Source organism: Rissa tridactyla, chromosome 1 (genome assembly GCF_028500815.1).
Source record: "Rissa tridactyla isolate bRisTri1 chromosome 1, bRisTri1.patW.cur.20221130, whole genome shotgun sequence".
Taxonomy (NCBI): Eukaryota; Metazoa; Chordata; class Aves; order Charadriiformes; family Laridae; genus Rissa; species Rissa tridactyla.
The window spans coordinates 104032029-104046456 of NC_071466.1; positions in this window are offsets into that span (position 1 = coordinate 104032029).

Here is a 14428-nt window from a genome sequence, read left to right on the forward strand (position 1 = left end):
GGCCTGGCATAGTAATTCAGAGGGGTTTTTTTCCTAAAGAAAACATACATTTTCTGTTTAAACTCACCCCATCCATAGTTTCCTACGTGGCAATGTCAGAAGTATTTCTTTCCTCTCTCTAATTGCAACCAAAGCCAACCTTGACTGGCAAGGAGAAAGTCCCTGACAGGTTTGGGTTCAGTCCAGACCTTCTCAGAGAGTCTGTCAGCCAACTGTTTGACAGTATGCAAATGTATGCAAATGGGGGGACACTGGCCGAACACCTGCAGAAAGTGTCCATTCCCCACTCCCGCTATGCTCTACCTCCTCCTCACGTGGGGGCTTTGAAACGCTGCTTCGTCTCCCTCTGTCAGTTTATAACGCGTTCGTCAGCAGAACGTGGGGCTGGTGAAAACCGCGCTCTTTGTCCTGCCGGGCGGCAGAGCCCCATGTGGAAGGGCCAGTGCCAGGAATGGTGCGATGGCTTCCGTCCAGCCCTTGTGAATCCTCCTTTCTGTCTTTTAGGACCTTCCCTTCAAGCATCCCAACCCTTTTGGGGTTGCCCGTGTCAAGGAAGGCCTTCTGTTTTCCTGGGAGTAAAGACATCATGTCGGTGGAGTCTCCGCCGAACAAAAAGGCTCTTTCTCGCCAGCAGCTGGAGCGCGGGGATGCGAGGGGCTGTGCAAACGCCGCATGAAAACCTGCGGCCGACTCCAACCGGTGTGGGAGGGAGAGATGGAGGGAGGGAGGGAGGGAGGAAGGAAGGAAGGAAGGAAGGAAGGAAGGAAGGAAGGAAGGAAGGAAGGAAGGAAGGAAGGAAGGAAGGAAGGAAGGAAGGAAGGAAGGAAGGAAGGAAGGAAGGAAGGAAGGAAGGAGGGAGAGGCACCTTGAATAAGGCAAAGTTGCCAGCCATGTACTGACTGCCGAAGAGAAATGCTGGCTGCCGCAGCCATCAGGAGCAGCTGTGGGTCTCCTGTGTGTCCCCATGGAGCAGCCCCTGGAGAGCTGAAGGGTCTGGCGAGGTCCGGCAGGGGGGGACTCCATGAGCATGGGGGATACTGGGTGTTTTGTTCCCCTAAGTTTATGCAGTGGGAAGGAGAGGGAGGGAGGCATTTTGGAGTGCTCCTTAAATAGAGAAGGGCTGCAAATTTGGGAAAGTTTGGGACTTTCAGCCTGAATCCAGACCCTGGCTGGGAAAATCGCTGGGTTTTGAGAACATGCTGGTTAGATCAAGGACGTATATTCCACACCAACTTCTAGTCAAAGGGGAGTGTGAGCCCTTACAAATCCTGTGTAGCAAGTTCAGTTTTAGATTGCTAAACGTCTGAGCCTGTGATGATCAGGTGATGGGTCTGAAGAGCAAACGGAGACATGGCCCTCCAGCTCCCAGAGAGCTCACTGCTGAGACTGGACCACCGCCCGCAGCAGATCTGACTGCTCTTGGGGCAGCAGGCACCTTCCTTTGATCCATGGTCTCAATTGAAAATCGCTAGCCTGATGCCAATGCTGGGCCTCCTATGTGTGTCTGACTCTACCATATGCAACTGCATGGCTATAAAGTCATAACCCATGGGTGCTGACCCCGTGGCAATCTGCAGCTAAACAACATGTTCTGCACCATAAGACTGATTTTACATCACAGGGATGGTTAAATCAGGGCTCCTAGGGCTGCCTGGAGAGACCTGTGCCAGCGAAGGTAGTATCTGGACTTCGCTCTGTTGCTTGCATTAGGAGAAGCCAGGTCATGCTGGATGCGGTAACATGTCAGGGGATATTTCAGAACATGTTGAGCTTTGAGGATGAAAGTCCTAACTTCAGACTGCCAAAATATGAGAAACACCGCTCAAGCTTGTGATACCAGTGGCCTTGGAAATGCAGGCAGGATTCTGCTGAAAGCCAGGTGGACTTAAAGTGGTCGGTAATTGTTCCTAAGGCTTTTTCTTTGGCTGGGGATGAATAAGAACTGGGCTGTTGTGCAGGGATGTGGATGGACAATTAGTAGAGTGCCTACCAGAGCTCCTCTGGCACCAGATTTGTCATCTGCAACCCTGGAATAGGACGTTCAGAGAGACCTTCTCTAATTCTCACTGCACCATATGGAAATCAGTTCACGCTTTCTCCGGAGAGAGAAAATAAGTGCTTCTACTTTCTGGCCTTTTTTTTTTCTTTTCTTTTCTTTTTTTTTTCTTTCTTTTTTCTCCTTCTTACACTTTGGAGCCCAAGGTAGCTGCATTTAGCAGCTTTAGTGTCCTTTCATTGCTGCTGCTTGCAGGGTTGTGGTCACTCAGGCAGCAGTAACTTTGAAAAAATGACCCGTCTACACCCAAACAATAACAGAATCCCCCTTTTTATGTTGGCAACGCCCACCGCTTTCTCTTCGCTTCAAGACTCCCCACGTAGACGCAACTGTTTGACCAGCCTTCTTCTGAACAACTTAATTAAGCAAAAGAAAAAGTGTCAGTTTCTGCCAACCTCACAAAAACAGAGCTGTGGGGGTAAAAAGGGGACGCGGCATCAGCCCGCATTCCTCAACGGGCTAACGAAGGGAGACCCTTGCTTTGCAGCGCTGCCAGGCATAGCCAGGGTTATCATGACGTACCGCTTCGTCCCCTGCTCTGTCAGTGATGGGAGATGGGGTGACCCGTGTCCTGTGTCCCACAGGCGCCCAGGTGCCCCAGGAAGTGCCGGGCACTTGGCACAGCTGGAGGCACACATGTGTGCCCATTCCCGTCAGAGTCAGGCCGGGGGATCGAGGAATTTTCTAAAATGCATGGGAAGGGGACCCCCTTTTTTCCTCTCAGGGACAGGTGAGGGCTTAGCAGAACAAACCGCTCATGCTCCCAGGTCAGCTCTGGAGGCTCCCAAATTTCCCTGCACCTGAGCTGAGAGCTGGGCGGGTGCGTGTTGCACACGTGGATCTTGTGGCTATTGCAAAAGCTCCCTTCCCCAAGCAAAACTGCCAGAAGAGGATAGCACTTATTGCTTTAGGATAGCACTATCTGCTCCATGAGCATTGTAGCATCCTCTTTTTAGGCTGGCGAGGCTGCTCCTTACCCAGCCAGCTGCTCTCTGTCCAAGGAAAGGGATGAGGCTCTTACCTCAAGTGCTTCAAGGGCCTGAGCTTTCATTGCTTTTTTTTTCTGAGGGCAAAAAGTTGCTTTTAACTGAGGAGGGAACGATGGAGCAGAACCGTCTCCCTGAGTTATGTTCTCCCCTTCTGTCTTTATCTCCATTAAAAGAGCATAAATTCATTTTAGGCTACAGTTCTGCAAAGGTCGGGGGCTGCTCTGACTTTGCACAGCGCGCCTACCGCCCCTGAAATCAATGGGCCGGCTGTTCCCCCCGCACAAGCGGAGCGCGCATGTGGGTCTTTGAAGGACCACGGCTTTATCCGGAGGAGAGTTAGGCTTGGGTTGTTTCTTTTCAGATCCACACGGCGTTTTGCTTGTGCGTTGCCCTATTCTCTCCCACCCCAGCCACCTCTCTTCTTTAGTCGTAGCTGGCAGGCAGGAGTCGGCGTACTTCTGAGCAGTCCTCTAGTCCACAAACCAGACTGATAATTTTTTTTTAAATAATAAAAATTAACAAAGCAAAACGGGTCCCCAAGCCCTTAAATGCTTTGCTATATTTTCTTGGCCTCTTCCAGTCCTGACATACCCTCTTGTTTAAGAATAAAGGAAGCCAGCCGTCAGAAAGTTACGTTCCCAAAGCACTGCCGTCTCTTGTAAATGAAGGTGTTTTATCCCCCTTTGAATCCTGAGACGGGAACAAATCGGGCAGACGCTGGGCCATGTTTTGCTGGGTGGGACAGCAAATGCGAGGGCAAAAGCCCCGCTCCAGATGCGAGCCGGCACCAGTGCAAACCTCAAAAGCTGTGGCATCTTGAGACCCACAAAACTCCCTCGCACTGGCAGGGGCGGACACACACACAAACGCAAATACACACACAGACAAAGTGACCGATGGCATTGTCGCTGCAGTGCTTGGGACGCAGCGGCAGGCGGTGGCCCTGCAACCCCTGGCAGACAAAACTGACTTTGGTGTGCAAGTGCGCGCTGGTTTTCAGCTGATTGCACAGCCCTGAGGTGCAGAGGGAACTTTTTATGGCGTGCAGTGGTGCAGACGGGGCCGCTGCCCTGTGGAAAGCAGAGGAGTCGGCCGGAGCGAGTTGTGCCGGCTTTTCACGGCGTTATGAGCTTAAAGCAAAGGGGCGTTTGCTCGCCAGCACGCCAGCGTTGCCTGCGAAATGACAACTGCTCCAATATTAAAGGGTAAAGAAGTGAGAAACCTTTCTTCGCAGCCTCCGACTGTTTCATTCTCTCGACACAACGGTACAGGAGCGGCGGCCTTTTATTGTGATTAATATCTGGGAAGCTTCTTAACAAGGCTTAGCTTGATAGGTGGCTCTTGTTGGAGGAAATTTATGGCCTGGTACTTCCTCAGTGAGACTTCCCACGTTGAATTGTTGAACATTACTGACCCTGATGCCCAACACGAGGGGGTGGGGATTTACACAGATGTCTGGTAACTGTGGAAGGTGCAAAAATCCAGAAGAACAACCTGCATTACATCCATTGGAAGCGGCTGGTTAACAGAGGTCAGGGGGAGGCCCGAGCCAGTGTGTGAGCCTCAGTGTTTTGGTGCAGTTTGTTTTTTGATTAGTGCAGTTCATGACCGGGCCATCCCACCTGAATAACAATCAGTGTGATTCACAGCGGGCCAGGAGAGGGCAGGGACGCCCGCCGCGCCGCCCATATGGAGCCCAGCCCTGGGAAGTGCAGAACCTTCCCAAACCCAGATGGTTCGGCTTGACGGCTTTGGCAAGGCACCAGCAATAACCTATGACGATATGAAATCATCAAGATCTCGACCTCCCCCCCCCCGCCACCCCCCACCACCCTCCACACACCTCTTTTCCCCTGCTCACTGCCCCCACCTCCCTCCGACTGTATGTACAGAAACAAAGACATATGGGAAAGGGAGCGCGGCTGCGGATTAATGAACATGCATGAAATGGAGATCGGCTGCCGCTTAACGATGCAGTCATTAAAAACTAGTGTCTGTGCGTGCTTTTCTTTTTTAAATTTTTTTATTGTGTTTTTTTTGGGGGGGTTTTTTGTTGTTTTTTTTTTTAATCTGACATTATATTTGCCTTCATAAAGAAAAAGGCGAGCAGATGGGAGGGCAAGGCTGGGCCGCTGGTGGCAGGAGGTTGTGCGCACCAATCCTTCCATGCAGGCAGAGGTAAAGTGTTTGGGAGCGGCATGGGGAGCCGGTGCCCGAACCCTCACTGCTGCCCTTCCTGCCGCTTGCCCAGGAAAATCTCCACCTGCGATGACTAGTTCCCATTAACACGGGTAGGCTGGGTTTCTCAGGGTGAATGGGATCATTACAATCAGCAGCAGCTGGAAGAGCCGGAGCAACACTTTAGAAATAAGTAAAATTAAGTCCTGGGCACTGGTGGTGGCTGAGCATCTCGCTGCTTCTGGGCAGGGCATGGGTTGGATGTACCTGGGGGGTGGTGGGTGCTCAGGGTGGGAAGGGTGGGCGCCGTGCTGGGTCGGCCAAGGTTTATGAGTGCCTCCAAAGGAGCCTGTGGACAGGATTTGGTTTGCTGCCAGCAGCCTGGAGACCCTGCGGTGGGGGGACAGAGAAGAGCTTTTTGACCGTGTTTCAGAAAGACATGTAGACCTTGGAGCAGGAGGGCTGGGATTTAATGAACCAAGTGGCTCCAGAAAAGGGGTAAGTTTTAGATCAAAGGGTGCTTTTTCGGGAGAATGGGAGGAGAGGAAGCGCTGCTGAGAAGCCACCAGCCCGAAGACCTCCTGCTCTGCCTCCTTCATTTGCCTGTCCCCTCCCAAAAGGCACCGCTTTCTTCCCTCTCCTGCTCCATCGTTGCTCTGTGCTTGAAAATTCCGGCTCTGGATATTAGCAGTAAAGCTGAGACCTGTGCATAGCCTGTGTTGACTATCACTGTCCTTCAGGGTAAAGTATAACATGTAAGTGGGATGCAGTGTATTACTTTATTTTTTAAATAATTCCTCCCCTCAAAACAATTGAATTCGTAATCCCAAATTTCCAAACATACAAGATGAGAGATGCTTGGCCAAAGAACTAGAAGAAATCATTTACACAAATAGCTTGTACACTGTCCTTTGAACACTGTGCTCTAAATCTTTTTAGTCTCATGAGTATTCATAGTGTTTTTCAAATAATTTGAAAGCGATTTCTTAATGAAGGCTAGAATATCCCTTTTAAACTTCTAAGTGCCGTTGTTTTTCTTTGATCACCTCTATACATTCCATATTCCAGCACCCTTCTCTCTGCTGCATATTCATGTCCTCAGGATAATTTAAAGGCATACTTGCATGTTTGACAGTGATAAATAAAACTCATCCATCATATAGCAGAACCTCTGGGGAAAATTAAATATCCCCAGTTTCAGCGCCGTTACTGTCTGCATGATTATGAACCTGATCCAAAGCTCGTTGAACTGGAGGCAATATTTAATGAGACGGCAGAATATTTAGTCTTGGTTAAAAAGAAAGAAAACCCATACAACTTCTTTTTGGCAGTTACAGACAGTGGGATGCTGCAAAACCTCACTGCTGACTGCCCGTCTTGCGAACCAAACATTGTGATTTCTTCTGGTTGCAACCTCGGTACATCTACATAGGAGGATGGATGGAGGATCAGGTCTGTGCTCTGGCTCGGCACACTGCCCACCTTATTTCTGTGAAAGATGGGAATTTTGTTTGCCTGCAGGATATAAACAACATGTTTTTCCATGCTTTTTCAGCATCATGGAAAGCAGTTCCACCTCACGAAACTGTGGCTGGAAGGGCGCCTGCCTCGAGGAGACCCGTGTGCTTATCCTAGAGGTGCTGCTGCTCCTCAAAAATGTAAATATCAGACTATGTACCACCTGCCCTCCATGTCCCAGAAGCGGTGCTGGTACCAGTCCTCGCAGGACCTCTCAGACATGGCAAAGTGTCATTAGATATGTATTACAGAGGGAGAAGCAAAGGAGAAGGAAACCTGCACCAGACCCAAATGCGTGCGCCAGGTTAGCCGGGATGGGAGCGAGGGCTCGCCCTGGCTTTGGTTCTTCTTCGCAGGCTGATCCATCTGAAACTTGGCGGGGTGTAGGAGGGATTCCCATGCTAGCCTTGGCACAGGCACTGAGGCCTGCCAGGCCGCTCAGCCTGAAACTCAGTGGATTGTTTGCAGTCAGGGTTTATTTGGGGAGGAGGGAGGCACCAGTTTGGGATGGGGAAGGTTTTATGGCCCTGTTTTCCCAGTCACCAAAACTACCCCAGCAACCAACTGCACCAGCAGAAGAAGGAGACCTTGAAATCAAGTCGATGACTCGATGGCGGGATGCTGGGATGCTTTTTTCTTGGATTCTGCCCATCCTCATGTCCCAGCCTGGATGGAGTGAAGAAAAGACAAAGCTTCCCAGGGCCAGAGTTGGAGCGAAACAACACCATGAGCTGGGGTGGGAGGGAAACATGGGACAGGATTTCTCTCACCTCCTTCAGGGCTCCTGTGTCCCCTCGTCCACCCTAAGGTAGATGTAGGGAAGGATGGGTGCCTCTGCACCACTCCTGTAAGTGCAAAAAAGAGAAAGGACAGACAGTTTGGACCAGGCAGTTAATTTTGGCATGGCTGAAATGGCTACCCAACCTTCATGATCATCTGAGGGAAGACGCTGTGCAGGAAGACGACCTCTTTGCTGCCCAGCGAAGGCCTGAGGCATCAGTGAAGGGCTGGAGGAGCCGAGGTGGGACACAGGGGAGGGCACGGCACAACCGCATTTAGCTGTGAATTGCCAAGCCACCGTCCAGAGGGCAGGTAGCGGCACAATCACGTAAATCATGGCCCATGCTCCTAGGAAATTTACAGCTGACCAGTGAAAAATGAAACAGCCTGACCTTTCGCTTTGGGCTACAATGGCTGTGCCGCCACTGGCCCCGCTCCCCTCCGGACCACTGGAGAGCCAGTTGCTATAGCTGTGACATTCCCCCCGCAGTTGCCTGAGAAACGTGCCCAAGCCCCTGGCTGACACCTCCCGCTCTCAGCATCCCCCCCCTCCGGCACTCGAGATGCTTTATGTGCCGATCCCAGTGTCCGAAGGCGCAGGCGGAGGTTAAGACCTTGTCCCGTATTCTGTCCCTACTTAGCAGGATCCCTCTTCAATGCTCTCACCCGGAGCAGGAGATGATCATGTTTAGTGACCTGTCACACTAGTACTTCAGGCTTTTGTTCTGGGAAATTGGCCTTCCTCTTTTCGAAGTGAGAGGATTTGGGCTGTGTCATTAGAGCCATCAGCCTGCCAAGGTTAAGGGAGCAAGGAGAGAAAGCTGTTTCTCCATGAGCAGCGGCGGGTCTGAAACGTCTCACCTCCTTTGAAGCAGAGGTTCCCATCCCGGCGGCATTAAAGCCGCCCCAGGACTGGAGGCAGAGGGCTCTGCCGCTCACGCTGGGTGGTGGGTGCCCAGGCAGAAAATGAGCTACTCCCTAATCATCATGGGCATATTGCAAACCTCCATCCTGAGAGTTACCGCCTTGGTATCTCGGTGTCTGAAAAAGAAAAGGAAAAAAAAATAATCTCTGTCTGCCAACCGGAGCTGTAGACTGTTCCTCCCTTACTTAGCTGTGCCCTTGGCAAATTTTATCTGGGAGGAGGACCAGGTATTTTAGGTCTCCCCTCCTAGAGAGCTTGTTTTAAAGACATTGGGCCCTTTCCTCCTATTCCCAGGAGGAATATCAAAACAGACCCTGGAAAAAACTGAAAACTGCTGAGTGAACTGTGACATCTTAAGGGACCTGGCAGTAATCTGTCCTGTGGATGGATTTGCCCCAGCCAACCTGTGCCAGGGAGGGTGCTGTAACCCCCTGATAAACCTCACGCCTGGGGAGGGGCCATGGAGCGTGGGAGGGGGTCTCCTCTGCCTGCTTGGCATGGGGGATGGGCAGCTGCCCTTTGCATGGCTTTGCCTTCTCCTGCCATGGCCTGGACCTCACTAGGTTATGTCAAGGTACCTCCTTGACATGACCATCTCCTTGGGGTTAGAGCTGGGGTGGGTTGTACTCAGTGGGGTGGTAAGACGTCGTGTCTCTGCCATCTGCCTTCTAGGAGCAGTGTGCTTTTCTTAATGCCATGGTGCCAGCAGTGCACCCCTGCCCACAGCTGCCTGGGAAAAAAATGGGTGTTTCTGAAATACCTTCTGCCTCCTGGTCTGTTTTGTCCCCTTTCCTCCTACAGCCAGTCTTTGGAGTGCCAGACTGTGAAGGTTTTTGCTGGCTGCATTGCCAGCTTTGGCTCAGCAGCTCCCCTGGCCTTTGTCTGGGGGCGCCTGTGGGTGGGAGCACTGAGGAGCAGGGATCTGAGTGGCCTGAGCCTAGGGTCACAGCCAGGGCTGCAGAGCAGGGCTTGGGCAAGGTCCTGAAAGGAAGGCCCTGTGTAAAAGTACAGTCTTTGGAGGACCAGACTCCAGAGGAGCCACTCAGTGGGGTGCTGGTCATGGCCACAGTTGAGTCCTTGGCCACCAATGTCTCTGATATTGCTGTGTACTGATGGAAGAGATTTTCCGCACTACTTTTTCAATTCACATCCCCAGGGAAGGGAGCCTGTGGGCCTGGGTGCAAGCAAGAACAGCATGGTGGTCTCTCTTAGCATTTTTGGGATGGAGCTGGACTCCAGGCTCTGTGCTGTGAGGATGGCCTTGGATGCTTTGCGCTGAGGGAACAACCTACCTGAGGGGACCTTTGAAGTTTCAAAGTGTCTTCCTGAAGATTCATCCCATGTGAGGTTGGTTGGAGTCTGCATGAGCGCTTCTGCCAAGCCGCTACTTCTCTCCCTGTGAGCTGCACTGGGTCAGCATGGAGCGCTGATGTTTTAGTTTTGGAAGTTAGCTCGTTGATCTCAGTTTTGTTGAGTGTGACTCAATGGCACCTAATCCTTTTTCTCCAACCTCTTCCTACTGAGGGTGTGGTTGGCGCTCTATGCCAACACAATCCCACTATTCCAGTCACCTGCTCCCACGTTCAATACCTGTTTGTACCACAGGCGATGTAGTGTTACAACATTGCTGTTCCACCAGCCAGTCGCAGGGTAGTTTTGTACGCGTAGGAAGACTTACACCCACATTTCAGGTTCAGACCAAAGGCTGAGAGTGCTTTCCACATAGTGACTCTGGAATAAGCTGGAATGGGAATTTATAGTACTTTGGCTCCACAGCAGTAAACCCTCCATGGTAAATTTAGGCAACTCACTTGTCAGTGGAAGAATGGACTTGCATCCAGGCTGAGCGTGCCCAACATGCACCAGGGGCAAACACCAGGGAAAGCAAGCCATGCAAAACTGTCAAAAATGAGTGGGGTTTCAACATGGAGAGTCCCATCCAAGCCTCGAGCATTGCATACGCTCTCTCTTGATCTCCAGCCCAGTCAAATAGAGACCGACCCTGGGCAGGCAGAGCTGTTACCCCAGGGATACCAGGTCCAGCAGGGCTTGCTGGTCTCGGCCGGCTCAGTGGCAGAGGAACCCACAGGTGGCTTTGGATGGTGAGTCAGGTCCAGCAAAGGCTTTGTAACTCAACAAGCAAAGCAGGTTGAGCGCTGGCAGCGTTGGGCCCCACTGTGCGGCTTTCAGTGGTCTGTTTCTGGGTGAAGAAGGAAACCTGGGGCTGGGGAACGGTGGCACCACGCATCCTCATCGGTGCCTCCACCAGCGGCTTTGTAAAAGAACCGGGACATGCCTGGAGAGTGCGACCCTGGTGTGGGAGCCCAGGAGGAGGGAAGAAGGGAAGCGCAGGTGACATCAGGTGTCACGCTCAGACCTGCAGTGTGTGGCACCTCCCTGGGCCGGTGAAAATGGACAGGTCGGGACAGCAGCTTTTTGTTGCGATCTGATTACAGCCTTTCTGTTCTTGCTGACCCTTTGCTGTGGGTTGTTTTTTTGTTTTGTTTTGTTGTTTTTTTGTGGATTTTTTTTTTACTTGAAAGAATTAAAAAGTACGGCTTCCATGAATAAATATAACTCTTAGCTCCGTCTTATTAACTAAAAGCAATTTGGGGCTAAATACAGTGAATGTTAACAAAAAGCCAAGAATAGAAAATTGTTTAAGTGGCCAAAGAAACTTTCTCCCATTGTGATGCAAGCCAAGCTATGCCAGCTATATGTAAATGTATGCAGTAGGCTCTGTGCATGTGTCCACTTTGAAGTTGCCATCTGAATTTAATTCTGCCTTTGTGATTAAATCAGGCCATTACGTTTAATCTCACTTAATAGTAAGAAACGCTCTTTGTTGTTTTCTATAGGCAACATATTCTGCCCCTAACATATACAGCTTGGCATTCACACTTTACTATTAATCCCCGATGGCTGATAATTGCTTCATCTCCAAGTTCTCTGTCCAATTCACAAGGGAACTGATTGCAACTATTCTTCCCCTATACATTAATGCACTGTTTTGGTCTTACTTCTTTGGCTCAGTGAACCCTATCAAGCTGTCCACATTTTCTGGGCATGTGGGCGTATTGTAAGTTGTTAAATTAAATTCTGCGCTGACCCCCTAAACACCAGAATCTATTAGCGCTGCAAGTTAGCTGATTGACAAGTGGGGCTACTTTTCCACTCAAAAACCTGACATAAGAAAAAAAAAACCCAGCTTAAATAAGGCTGAATATTTTGTTTCAAGTGAAAGTCTGAGGTCTTCTGCCTGCTGTCTTTCTACTTACAATTTCATTACTGCAGCAAGATCAATTGTATTATTACCGTGGTATTGTTTCATTGATCTTACATATGTCAGTCGGGAAATTTCTTTGGAAAAAAGACCAGCTATCTGGAAGATGTCTTTAGTTTCCTTGCATCTGGAAGCCCATGCAGGATTTTTTTCCAAGTATATTCAATTCAGAGAGCTGGGGTTTTTTTGGTTTCTCTTTTTTTTTTTTTCCTTCCCAGAAGATGGCCCTAATTTATAGTTACTGATTTGTGCCCAAGGAGCCTCAGACTGTCATTATTTTGCTAGAAATGCAAAAAAAAAAAAAAATCCCTGGTGCAGATTCCTGCAGGGAGACCAATTGAAAGAAACACTCAAACACCCCAGGAACAAATACCAGCAGTTTGCGTTTCCTTTCCTCTACCAAAAGCCTGCATTTAAACAGATACCTAGCCTTTTCCATCACAGAAGAAATAGACTGATATAGTGAAAAACAGATATAAACAGGGTCTTACTTATTTCCACTGCTAGCAGTGTTATAATACCTTCCATAGCTGCTGAACAGGGACTGCAACTACATGTTATTTGATGACTGACTGTCTCAAGTTATTCATATTTCAAAGCGTTGCAGTGGTATATGGCATTTCTTCACTCTGATTATTTTTCATTGCATTGATTATTAAAATAGGTCTTCTGAAGTTGTCAGACAAAGTTTTTGAAGTACTGATTTGGGCCAGGCGGACAGTGAGAAAATCTGAAATTTAATAGCGATGACTTATTTTTTTTTAAGCTCACAGGTACGGAAAGCCTAAAACCCATCACGCATCACAGCAGAAGTTAACTGCTGGCCAACGCGGGTTTAGAGGACGTGGCTGCAGACTGTCATTTGTAGTCACAGAATCATAAAAAATTGAGGTGGGAAGGGACTTTGGGAGGTCTGTGGTCCGACCTCTTGCTCTAAGCAGGGCTAACTGTGAAGTTATATCAGGGTGCTCAGGGTTTTGCTGATTTTGGTCCGCTGCCTCTTGTCCTTTCGCTGCACGCCTCTGAGACGAGTCTGGCTCCATCTTTTCTGTAGCCTCCAGGTAAGCAGCAGGAGACTGCTATTAGTCTCTCCTCAGGCTTTCCCTTCTCTGGGCTAAATAAATCCAGTTCCCTGTCCCACAAGGATTAATTTTCTCTCTGGCCATATAAAAGCATCCACAAGCACTGAACGTGGCTTCGTCAGTCACAACTGAGTCAAGTAGCAACCATATCGAGGTGGCACACAGCCCTGCCTCTTCTACACCACAAGTGGTCATCCTCAAACCTCAGTCAGCTCCTTCATGGATGAAGGGAAAATGCTGTCACTGAATGTGAGCAAAGTGAAGGTTGTAGTGATGGGTAGACAAAAACAAACAGAAAATTTTGCTGCTCCGGTGAAATTTCCCCATGTGCATTCACAGCTGGGGTTGGGGAGGCTCCCTGGTCTCCTCACAGGTACTTTTCCTAACCTGCCTTTTTACAATGGGCTAGCTACAAGATATTTTCCTGACCTGGCAGACGCAGCTGAAAGAAAAGAGAAGGCTATTTTTATCATATTAGCATTCAAGTCACTTGAAAAACGCCACTCTGAGCCCCAGACAACCAGAAGTCAGAGGCTATTGCACAAATCCGCCAGGCTTTGAGCATTATCTAAGGTTAAAAATCTGCTCATGCTAATTTGTGATCTCTCTATATGCTAATTTGTGATCACTCTATTATCAATTCCTAATAAAAGTGCTGTAAAAAACAGAAAATCCCAATAAATGCTAGCATAAAAAAAATCACATAGCTCAATATGAGTATTTTGTAATCTCCTTCCATAAGTCTAAAAATCTTGAGGAGCAGAAGATAATCTGAGCCTCATCTTTTCATTTCTTTCCGTCTTTTCTCTTTACTTGCAGGCCTTCAGTTCAGAATCAAATGCTTTATTTGCTTCACGTACGTTTTTGCCCCCATTTTGTTGTTTGTTCAGGGTGGCTACAGTGAGACTGGTGTCAATTGATCAGAGCGAAATCATTGTGATTTATTAGCCACTTGTAGAAAGGACAAAGCCAGTGTGACCCAGATGGCCATAAATTTTTGTCTACATCAAGCACAAACAGAAGAGAGTCTTTTTTTTTTTAATGTAGATGAGGCTCCAAAAGCTGTGGCTTGTATTTCTGCCATCGTCTCCCAGAATCTCCTACGATTCCTGCAGTTTAAAGCCAGCTACGTACTGTATTTCCATAACCAGGAGCACACATATGTTCTGGAGTCGAATGATTTATTCAGAGTGAACCTTCCCAGTGATTTTCAATAGTCCCCTCCAAATCTGCGTCTCTAAAACATTGCACAGATGCTTTTTATTTTTATCCCATTTCAGCCGTCTTTTTCGCGAGTAGTTACGTGACTCCTGTGAGGCATTTTAATTAATAAATTTACATTGCTAGGTTGCCTCACACTGGCTTCGACAAAAGTCACTTTATTTACTTTATAAAACGATCGTGTCCTGCTGCACACCGCAATCTTGCCGTAGGCAAGGAAATGGCTACGTGGGGGCTGGAGACTCTGCTCTTAAAGCAGGAATCCGACTCCGTGAGAGTAAAGGATTTTGTCCTGCTGGTTTCCAAAGGCCACTCTAAGGAAAACTGGTAGGGAATGAGATTAATGCTCTAATTAAAGGAATGAGGAGGAAACCTGCTAGTTTTGTGTAAGAAGTG